This window comes from Myotis lucifugus, unplaced genomic scaffold (genome assembly GCF_000147115.1).
Source record: "Myotis lucifugus unplaced genomic scaffold, Myoluc2.0 scaffold_479, whole genome shotgun sequence".
Taxonomy (NCBI): Eukaryota; Metazoa; Chordata; class Mammalia; order Chiroptera; family Vespertilionidae; genus Myotis; species Myotis lucifugus.
In genome coordinates this window covers 695,113-707,203 of record NW_005871527.1, presented here as the reverse complement: position 1 = coordinate 707,203, position 12,091 = coordinate 695,113, and the positions used below count along the sequence as shown (strand labels likewise).

General features: G+C 34.3%; 2 non-coding genes and 3 pseudogenes across 2 annotated transcripts; all 5 read left to right on the top strand.

Annotated features, from left to right (window-relative positions):
• Positions 1-562: 562 nt before the first annotated feature.
• On the top strand, positions 563-639 carry LOC111823377 (annotated as a pseudogene).
• A 6,880-nt stretch (positions 640-7,519) lies between these two features.
• Positions 7,520-7,595, top strand: LOC111823380 (annotated as a pseudogene).
• Positions 7,596-8,443: 848 nt separating this feature from the next.
• On the top strand, positions 8,444-8,513 carry LOC111823396. The gene has a single exon (XR_002826402.1). It is a non-coding gene; the product is annotated as a small nucleolar RNA SNORD113/SNORD114 family (small nucleolar RNA).
• A 1,264-nt stretch (positions 8,514-9,777) lies between these two features.
• LOC111823397 lies at positions 9,778-9,849 on the top strand. Its single transcript, XR_002826404.1, has one exon. It is a non-coding gene; the product is annotated as a small nucleolar RNA SNORD113/SNORD114 family (small nucleolar RNA).
• A 1,160-nt stretch (positions 9,850-11,009) lies between these two features.
• LOC111823394 lies at positions 11,010-11,082 on the top strand (annotated as a pseudogene).
• The last annotated feature ends 1,009 nt before the right edge of the window (positions 11,083-12,091 follow it).

Here is a 12,091-nt window from a genome sequence, read left to right as displayed (position 1 = left end):
TAAGAAAGAAATGGACCAAGTGCATTATCTCTTTTCTAAGGATTATATGAACACTGACACTGAGAATTAATATACAGTTTTATTAGCCTGTGTCAGTCTTGATTTAAGGGTGTTAATTTTTAATATGTATATTTATATTTTATATGTATATGTTCTGAAGAATAAATACCTAAATAACTGATAAAATGAAATGAGAAAGAAATCAACTAATGGAGGAAAGGTTTCAATTTTTAATTATCTGCTCTGTCTTGTACTCCTCAGAATCAACATGCTCAAGCTGATTTAAGTGTTTTCCATGGTAACAAGATCTATGGTTTCCTCTGTGTAAAGCATTGAGATGAAATGTGAGTAAAGGTTACAGTTCTTGTGTTTGTTTAAGAATTTTTTAAAAGGGTATTCATTGTATTGCTAAAAGTGTGAAATTTAAGCCCCACACCAACCATAGGAAATGATAAATATGAGATATTATGAAGCATTATATTTACTAATACAAATTTGAAATATTGATGATAACTAATGAGAGAGATAGAACAATGAGCATGAAGACAAACAGGCCACAGCATGGACCAATGATGATTGTTGCTGGAGTAAGAGTCACGGAGATGATGAATACAATGTGTCTGAAACTCTGAGGTCCAGTAAAGAGAGAGACATAGTCTAGTGCCTTTGTTTGAAGGGATCCTATAGACAGATATTAGGGAATTAAAAAGGACCATTTCCTTGGTTCATTTTCATGAATTTTGATTCTATTTTAATAAATGGTTCAAAAAGAACCAATGAAGAAGAATAAATAAGATGATGAGGATGAGACAATAAACATTTCTAATGCTTATTGAAAATACTGTCATTCATTAAGAAATGTAAATGGTTCAGTTGTCTTCCCTCTTTGATTAAGAATGATACAGACAGTAAATAATAGTCAAAGTTTTTAATTCATGGTCTGTGTCAAGTTCGATATTGTTTGGTTTGTTCATGAGTCCATATTATATTCTTGAGTGATTGGCTAAATGGAAGGTGACTGTGTGGCTCAGTAGATCGTCTCTCAATTTCGTTCCAATCTTCTCTGCTTGTATTCCTCAGCATGGACACCCTGTAGCTGACCGAGCCCTTGGCCATCATCAGGAGCTCCATTGGTCGGCCCTCTGTAGCGGTGCATGTAAGTCACAGCCAAATTCTTCTCTTGGTTCAGATAAAGTATTCAGTGTAATGCTAAAAAATAGTATTAAATATGTTCAAAGAAGACTAGTCATACTCACATAATAAGTATGGAATTGACATGAAACTTGATGTCAATGAATGGGTATTTGTATCAATGAAGCTGATTAATCTCATAGGCATATTCATTGAGGCAGATGCTTCTAGAGATAAATATTAGAGATATTAAGAATCTTGTCCTTGAGTATTTATTATTCACAGATTTTTTTTATGATTAATGAATGGACAAATTGATTAGTAAACAGGTATAGATGAGAATGAAGAAAAGAATTCCAGCCTGTCACCGTGATGGCGACTGGTGACCTATGACTCAAACACATACAGTAAAAAAGAATGTGTTTGGAACTCTGAGGTCTAACACAAAGAAACCTAGTCCCTTCTTTCTATTAGAAGTGATTGTATAGACAGATGTCAGGAATTTACAGAGCTCTTGTTCTTGGTTTTGTGTTTGTAAATTTTACAAAATATTATTATAAAAGAATAAATGACAAAATACATATGGATGAAGAGGGTGAAGTATTGTTCATTGTTAAAATGTATAGAAGAAAAATAATACTGATGTCTATTGCAATCAATATTAAATGGATCAAGTGTATTACATCTTTGATTAAGAATGAGATATATAATGATAAGTAATAGTTACTGCTCTGAGTCAGTTACAATTCTGATGTTTAATTTATTAAGAGAAGAACAAAGATATCTGATCATTAATCAACGAATAATGAAACGTAGGAGTCAGGGAGCAATGGAGATTAGGTCTCATCTTCCTGTGCCGTTTTGTGCTCTGTACTCCTGAGAGTGGGTGCTCTGGAGCTGACTCCAGCATCTTCGCTTGTTACGAGCTCTCTGGTTGCCTCTATTTGTAAGTTCTTGTCTCAGTTCCAACATTTTTTTTAATGGCTATTCACTGTATCATTAAAAAGTGTGAAATATAATCAAAGCAAGCCAACTCTAGCCCAGTGACAAATGTGAGATTTCTTTTATTCATTGATATAACATTGATTATGTCGATGAATATATATACAAAGAATATTCATTCTTCAATGAGAGATTTATGTAAGAATGATTTGATACAAAGATTAGGGATATTAAGGCTTTTCTTGAGTTTTTATGAATAATAGGATCTTAAAATTATATTGATAAATGAATAAATTACTCTGTAGAAATTATAGAAAATATTAGAGAAAAAGAGGGACAGTGACATCGTGGATCAACGATGACTCCTGGTGGTGTGTGAGTTACATACGCCGAACACGTATCTGGCTTCCAACACAAACGCATACTAGTCCATTGCCCTGTATGAAGGGATCCCCTACAATTCAGGAATCTATGAGCATCTTGTTTTTTATTTACATTCATGTATTGTCATTCTATTTATAACTGGATCAAGGAAATAATCAATAAAAACATATAGGTAAAGATGAAGATCATGAGAATTGCCCAAATATAAAGATATGTAGTTCGATAGGAAATACTATGCATCTATATAGAAAAAACTCCTGCACATTAGGAAATAATGGTCGACAGGTGTTACCTCTTTGGCTAAAGATTCTATAGTTAGCATTTCATAGTAATAGACAATGTTCCTATTCTGTGTCCGTGGCAAGGTCACCGTTATTTGGTCACTTGGGAGAATTTAGACATTTTTCCATATTGCTAATTATCCTAAATGACTAATAAAAAGTTAAATGCAAGGATCAGTAGATAAGACATTTCAATCTTTTTTAACCACCTACTGTGCTCTGTACTCCAGAACGGACCCGCCCTAACTGATTTCAAGATTCTTCTGTGGTGATGGTCTCGACCATGGATCTCTGTGTCAGTGAGTAATATTCACGTTCTTGTCTCATTTTGCGTGGTTTAAGGGTATTCACTCTATTACTAAGAAGTGTGAAATATAATCAGTGCATGCCAATCAAAATGCAATTACTATGAAGCACTAAGTTTATTAATTTATATACAAATCATTGAGGTTATTTAACAAAAGAGATGAGTTGCTGAGGGAAATAATTCTATAGACAGATGGAAGAGATTAGTCCATGCCAATCATGGATTAATAATAAAGAGGTTACACTGAAGAGAGTACATTGACTAATCCATATATTCAACACTGAGATTCATTAGCAGAACAGACCTAGACTATTTGCTCTTTAGAAAATGATTTTGTATCATATGTTTAGGGATATTAAAGCTACTTTAAAAATTAACTTGTTATATATTTATTATTAATGAATTAATGATTTCTCTCTTCACAAAATGACACTAAATGAAGAACAAGAGGTTGAATACTGAGTCAATACTGTGCCCTGGCGGCAGGTGAGTCAAGGGCAAATACTGCTTACCTAGAACTCCGAGGTCCAGTGCAAAACAGATTTGATTTCTTATTAAAAGTTCATGCAATAATAACTACACAAATGTATGAACAAATGAAGGATAATGGGTCAAATGTGGAAGGAAGATGGCATAAGTAATAAACAAACATCATCCCCAATCCACTTCAAAGAACTGAAGTCCGTTAACAATATGGAGGGGCTTTTGTACCTAAGCATAAGGGACATGTATTTGCCAATGTTCATGTTCTGGGCTGTAACTATGCAGCAGGTGTTTTTTAAAAACTTAATTTAATAGTCAAACGATTATATAATTTAATCAATTAACTACATTAAAGATGGCCGAGCATGAACCGGTGACAAAAATATGTTCAATGACAGTTAAGACCAATCCATTTGGCTTCCCTGTGCCCCATGGGTGATCATTCCACAATGTAAATCAGATCATCACGCTGTGCACCTTAAAGATTTCCAGCTTTGTCCATTTTTCCTCATTGAATTTGGAAAAAGTCTATTATTCCCCAATCCTCATGCCAGTGAGCACCTGCGGTTACAGTCAGTTAGTTATCGTTTTGAGTTTGTACACAGACATACTGACTTTCTTATCAGTAATTAACAAACAGGTTAATAATTTAATAAGATAAAAGGGACAGAGCTCCTGACCAGTGATGAGTATATGTTGAAACCTCATCCTTCATCAGTTCTACTCATGTTATGTCCTCCTTATGAAAAAAAATTGCTCTTATCAGTTGGATTGAAGGGAGTTAAATAGACAGAGATATACAATACCATTTCTGTTCTGGCTTTCTGGGAAGTTAAAGAGTTTTGATTTTGTTTAAAAATTAATAGTCTCCAAATACCTAAATGACTAAGAAAATGAAATGAGAAAAGTATGTATTTATGGCAAGAATGTCTTAATATTGTATTATCTGTATTGCTTATACTCAGAGTGAATGCACCTAGCTGATGTAGTACTTCTGCCATGGCCAAGAACTCTGTGGGAAGCATGGAGACCAGTGTGAGTAATAGCGAACTCTCTCATGTTGGTTTGGGTGACTTGTTCAAGAACATTAACTGTATTGTTCATAAAATGTGTTAAGTATAATGAAAGAAGTTAACCATGGCCCACTATGGGGTTCATGTGGAACATATGTTCCTTAATAGATTTGTGCAACACTAAGATTGATTAATGATAGTTTTGAGGGAAATTATTCTGTAGACAGATGTTAGGGAGACTTAAGAGCATTGTTCTTGAATTATTGTGATCATGTAAATTTATTTTGTTATTATTAGTCAAATGAAAGTTAGTAAATCAAGAAACATGGATGAGGGAAAGGGCAAATCTTGGACTAATGATGGACACCCGGTAGGGTGTGTCGTGGGCAACAAATAGGATGTGTCTGCAATTGTCAGGGCCAATGCAGAAGAGATCTAGTCTATGTCTCTGTTGGGACTGATCCTTTGGAAGGTTAAGATTAAGAATACACAAAGATCTTGTTTTTGGACTTCTGTGCCTCATTAATTTTTACTGTATTATGAAAAAATCAATAAGTAATCTATACAATTACATAAATGAATAAAGACAAAGACTGTGAAGCATTGTCTAATTGTAAAAATATGACTTGAGACAAGAAATGCCATTAATATAATGGCCCTTAGGAAACCAGTGGATTAAGGGTGTTACCTCTTTCGCTAACAGGAACAGTAGGTGTTACTGCTTCAGATCAGTGGTGAATTCTATGTTGTTCTTTCTTTTAGAAGAGACAGTTAATTATTAAAATCAACTAGTAAATATTTAAATGACTAAGAATAGGACAGGTGGGAAGCAATGATCAATGCAGAGAATGTCTTCCCCTGTTTTTCATCTGCTCTGTTTTGTATTCCTCAGGGTAGATGCTCGCTGCTGGTAAGGTTCTGCTCTGATCCCCGTGATCAAAACCATCATGGTTGCCTCTGTGTGGGGACCACTGTGAGCTATAGTCACATTCCTTGATGAGGTTGGTGGTTTGCCCAAAGGTATTTATTGTATAAAAACCTGTGAAATATAATCACAGAAGTCCAACCCTAGCCTACTTATGAAGCTGGTGTTGATAGAAAGCATGATTTGATGAATTGATACATGAATCATTGAGGCCAAATACAGAAAGAGATCTAATCTCTGTAGGAAATAATTCTATAGGCAGAGGTGAGGGAGTTTCAAGAAACTTGGGTTTTTACCATTGATTAATTTACTTTGTGATTATTAGTGAATTATTGAATTAATCTCAATAATAAAAGGGCAAAATCGGGACTAATGTTGATGAGTGGTGCTTATGAGCACGTACAATGAATATTATGTGTCTGGAACCCTGAGGTGGTGAGCACAAAAGGAATCTAGTCCACTCCAGTTGTTTGAAGGGAACCTGTAGACACATGTCAGGAATATATAAGATCATTTTCTTGGGCTTGTGGCCATGTATTTTTAACAATATAAAGCGCAGAATAAATGAACAAATAAACAAATGGAAAAAGATGAAGAGGATGAAGCATTATTTATTATTAAAATATCTAATAAATAAAAATGATATTAATATAAGTTGGAATGAATAGTAAATACACCAGGTGCATTACATTTCGATGAAGTATGATATATACTATAGATAGTGTTAAGTAATAGTTAAAATTTTGACAATTAATTTGTTAAGAGAAGGATATTTATATATTACTATTTGAAATAATTACCCAAATAACTGTGTATGTGAATGGTGGAAACCATGGATCAATAGAGAAAAATGTCTCAATCTTTTTATCACCTTCTGCTTGGTACTTTTCAGAACCGATGGAGCTGATTTCAGCTTCTGCTGTGATCAAGATTGTCATGTTGCCGCTGTGTCAAGAAAGAGACTAAGGTGAGTAATGAATAGTCCAAGATGCTATCTTGGTTCAGGTCACTAGATTAAGAGTATGCACAGTGTCATTAAAATTATTAAATCAATTAAAAACTTAATTATTGTCCAAACAATCAACATGATCTGGAACATGTTGGTTAATCCATAATGTAACATTGAGGTTGATTAATAGAAGAGATGTAATCTATATGGGAAGTGATTGGTTAGGCTGATGGTGGGGACATTCAAGGACCTTGCTCTTCGGTTCTTTTTTTGTGTGAATAATGTACTTACTTTGTTATCAATGAGTAATTAAAGGTTTAGTGATACCAATATAGACTTGAATGATCAAAAAAAGAGAAACCCAAACATGGACCAGTTTAGGTGAGTCATGGATGATGAAAAGAAGTGTCTGAAACTCTGAGATACAGCACAATACATTATTAGTCTCATTCCTCTTTGGAAATGATGCTATAGACAGATGTCAGAAATACACAAAGGTCATGTTCTTATTTTGAATTTGTAGATTTAGATTTATTATTATTAATGAATCATTGATAAACTCATCAAATAAAAATAATACTTAGATAAAGGAGAAAGTGAGGCATTGTCCCATTATGATCATGTTGTGATATAAGACATACTACATAAAAATAAAAAAAAACATCGATGCCCATTTAGATATAAATTGATCAAAGGTTTTACTTCTTTGGCCAAGGATTATGTAGATGAGGATAATTAAGTCGATTTTATTCTTCTGGATCAGTTTCAAGTTTGAGGTTGGTCCCTTTGTCAATAGGTAAAAATACATAATGAAGAATTAACAAATACCTACCCAACTTAGTAAATGAAAGGTGGGAAGGAAGTTCCCATGTAGATGAATTATTTTTTTTGTTGACTGCGCTGCTCTGTGCTCCTCAGGATGGACCCACTCAAGATGACGTCAGCGTCTTCCCTGGCCTCCCGCCCGCTGTTCGCCTCTGTACGTCAGGAGCATGCACACCATTGTGAGTGACCGTCAAAGTTCTTGTGTTGGTTTGGGTGGGAGTGTGAATTAATGAATTAATAAACAAGTTGGGAATGAACAAAGGGAATGTGTGCTAGTCCTGGACCCGTGATGAGAACCAGTGGCATTTGAGGAGAGGATGATAAATTTCAATGTGTCTGAAACTCTGAGGTCCAGCGCAGAGCAACCAGTGCCTTCTCTTCGTTTGAAAGGATCCCATAGACAGAACTTAGGAATATGCAAGGATGGTTTTGGTCTTAGGGTTTATTTTATTCTATTATTATAATTGGATAAATGTAATAATCAATAAAAAGATATAAATAAGCATGAATGAAGTATTGTCCAATTATGAAAATACATTGTGAGGCAAAGAGTACTATTAATAAATTTGGACTGTTAAGCGCTAGTCAATGTTCATTTCCTAAGTGAGGGACAAGTTCTAGGTTGTTTATTTCCTTAGTATAAATTGAAATAAATGTACTCTAGATTAATGAGTGACAAAGTCACTCAATTTTTTATCATTGGTTCTGTTCTATACTCCTCAGAAAGGACACATTTGGGCTGATTGCAGCATCTTCCATGGTCATAGCTCTGTGGTTGCATTGGTGTGTGAGGAGCATGGAGAGTCACGTGAGTAATGGTCAGTGTTCTTGTATTGGATTGGGTGTTTTAAAAAAATTCCTTTTTATTATTAAAAGTATTAAATATAATCAAAGAAGCCCAATCATGTCAATATCACATGTTATTTATATGAAACCATATGATGATTAATTTACATATGAAACACTGAGTTCAGTTAATGAAAGGGTTTGGTTTCAGTGGAAATGATTCAATAGATGGATGGTGGAGGGGGGCAATGGGGACAACATGGGGGACATCTGTAGTTCTCTCAACAATAAAAAAAATTAAGAATGGATGTTAGAGATATTCCAGGATATTATTTGTGATTTTTCTTCATTTATGTTTATTTTTATATTAGTGAATTTAACCTATAAAAAACATAGATGACAGTAGGTAAAAAGAGCCAATCCAATGATGATGAGTCCTGGCATTTAAGTCATATGCAACGAATACCACTGGAACTCTGAGGTCCAATAAAAAATGAATCCATTTCATGTGGCTGAAATACCAGGATATACAGGGTCCTATTTTATTTTTCACTCATTTGTATTCTATAAATATAATTGAATCAGTGACTATACCAATAAATATATTACAAATAAATGATGGGGTAAAACATTTTCCAATTATACAATAATATGTGGTCTGATAAGAAATACTATTCATATATATTGTGAACACTGAAGATCAATGAAAATAAACAGTATAAGGACGCTGTTTATTTTTGCTAAATTTGATATAGATAGTAATGAGCAACAAACAGTGTTCATAGTCTGTCAGTGTCCATATTGGTATTGTTTAGTCACTTAAGAGAAAGTAAAATAGACACAATCACAAATTACCGATTATGTACATGGCTGACTAAATAATGGTGGAATTGGGACCAATGGAGGTAATGTCTCGATTGCTTCTTTGGTTCTGCTGTGCATTGTATTCCATAGAATGGATGCACTGCATCTGATGTCAACATCTTCCCTGGGAAAGAGCTCTGGGACTGCATCTGTATCAGGAGCATGGAGGCCACTGTGAGTAATAGCCAATGTTCTTTTTGCTTTAACTGTGTTTTATTTTTTAAGATTTTCCCTTTATTATTAAAAAGTGTTACTATCTATATAATAAAATCCTAAGTGACCCTTACAGCGGAAGGACCAGAACGACGGGTCGCTGCGATGCGCACTGACCACCATGGGGCAGACACTCAGCCCAGGAGCTGCTCCCTGGTGGTCAGTAGGCTCCCACAGCCGGGCTCAAGGCTGGCGAGTGCAGTGGCCATGGCAGGAGCCTCTCCCACCTCCAGGGCTGCATGAAGGAGCAGCTAGACAAGTGGTAAGGAGTAGTGAGCAGGGGGGTGGTAAGGAATGAGGGGGTCCCGGACTGTGAGAGGGATGTCTATCAGCTCCCCACAAGAGGTCCATGACATCCCCCAGGGGGTTCCGGAATGCAAGAGGATACAGGCCAGGCTGAGGTACCCCCTTCACCCCTCGCCCCCGTGCACAAATTTCAGGCACTGTGCCTCTATTAATCAAAGAAGATTAGAGATGTCACTGTTAAATATATTACCATGAAACATTGTGTTGATTAATCCATATATGAAACACTGAGCTCAGTTAATGATAAGAGTCTGGTCTTAGTGGAAGTGATTGTAAAAATGGATGTTAGAGCTGCCTAAAAATCTCACTCTTGTTTTTGTTTTTTTTTGAGATTTATGTAGATGACAATACAGAATGAAGGCCACCCCTGGACCAACAATGATCACTGGTGCATTGTGGGGCATATGAGCTCAATAGGTATCTGGAAGTCTGACATCCAACACAAATGGAGTCCGGCACGTTGTCCTTTTATGACAGGAACCTGTGGACAGATGTCAGGAATATAAAAGGATCTCGTTCTTGGTCTTTGAGTTCATGAATTTTAAAAATATTATTATTAAAGATCTAATGGCAGCATAAATAGACAAATGTATAAATGAATAAAGATGAGGAGCATGAAGCTTTGTTCATGAATAAAATATGTAATAATGAAAAAATGAATATCAATATAAATGGGAAAGGTTAAAAAAGGGCCAAGGGTATTATGTCTTTGACGGAGGATGGCATCCACACTGACAGGTAACAATTATTGCCCTCAGTCAGGTATTAGTTTGAAGTTCATTTTATTAAGAGAAAAATAAATAAATATCACCATTAATTAATAAACCCTCAAATGACTGTAAATGAATAGTGAAAAATATGGTACAATGGAGAAAATGACTTGATCTTCTTTTTGGGTAAACATGCAGTTGAATTTTAAAAATATATTCTGATTATTTATGACATATCTGGCTAATGTATTGTTTTCCATTTTTGTAATGACCAATATATTTGTATGTACTATTTATGTATTTCTAAGTTGACTTTTGTGCTTCTTTATTGTTTTTTTCTGTTTGTTACACTCCCTTCTTGGTTTATATTTGATTAGTTATGTTTGTCTCCTAATTTAACTATTTTCTATACTAATCTGATATACATTCATTCTAATTATATTTCTATAGGTAGTATCTTTACATTTTAATGAGTATATTTACATTAAATTATAAAAATAATATCTTTTATTCTTTTGTCTGCTTGTACTTTTCAGAATGAATGCACCAAACTGATTTCAGCATCTGCTCTGATTGAGATGATGGTAGAAAAGAGACCAAGGTGAAAAGTAGGTGAAGATTTTACCTTGTTTGGATGATTTTTTAAAAAAAGTATTCATAGTATTATTATAAGTACAAATATGTTATAAAATATGTTGATTCATTGATAATGTGCAACATTAAAGTCAATTAATGTAGAAGATATAACCTGTGTATGTATTACAGAGCTAGGTTTAATCAAGGATCTTTTTCTTGTGATTTTATGAATCATGTATTTATTTTATTAGCAATGAATTAGTGCTTTAATAATCACATATAGAGAAACCAATGAAGGAAAAGAGACCAAAAAATGGATCAATGATGATGACTGGTCACATAGGTCATATATGGTGAGTGCGAGGTGTCTGTAACTCTTGTGTTCACAAGAAACAGAATCTGGTTTATCTTCTCTTGTAAATGACCTTATGGGTTGATGTTAGGAATATACAAAAACTATATTCTCATTTTGAGTTCATAGATTTAGATTTATTATTATTAATGAATCAATAGTCAAACCATTAAGAATGTAATGAACAACTAAAGAGAAAAGAGTGAGACACTGTCCAGCTAGGAACATATGTCATGAGGCAATAAGATTAAAATCATACTCATGAAGCCATAAGTGGAAGTAGCATATGCCTTTTTGTCTAAGAACCATATAGACAGTTATGAGTAAGAACAAATATTATTTTGCTCTTGATCAGTCTCAATTTTAAAATTATCTTTTGTTCAGAGAAAATATTCCACAATATGAAAAATTAATCAATGTCTAAATGAATAAATAAAATGTAGAAAACAAGGATCAGTGGAGGTAAAGTTTGAAATTTTTTTATCTTCTGCTCTGCTCTGTCCTCCATAGAGTGGACACCCTCGAGCTGATTTAAGGAGTCTTCCATGGTCACACCAGCTGGGCAAGGGTCAGTATATTTATATATTGCCTAATGATGATCACAATGAAATTTAGTTTAACATCGGTTACCATATATAGTTATAAAATATGTTTTTTGGTGAAGAAAACTTTTAAGATTTATTATCTTCCCAACTTTCCTTTGTTAAGATAAATATTATACATTAAAAATATAAATACCTTAATACTGAGTCAATGAAACTCAGAAAGCAAGACTTGGCCTCGGTTTTCCTTTGCCGTCTTCCCTTCTCTGTCCTCTTCAGAACGCAGACACTCTAGATGACGTATGCACCTTTCTCAGTCACAGACCCGTTGGTTCCCACTTCATAGTAGGAGCTTGAGGATTAATGTGAGTTAGGGTTGAAATTATTTTCTTGGTTTAGTGTGGTTGTTGTTGCTTTAAGTTTACTCCCCGTATTATTAAGAAGTGTGAAGTATCAGTAAAGAAGGCAACTGTATCTGTTAAATATGGACTATAAGAAAAAT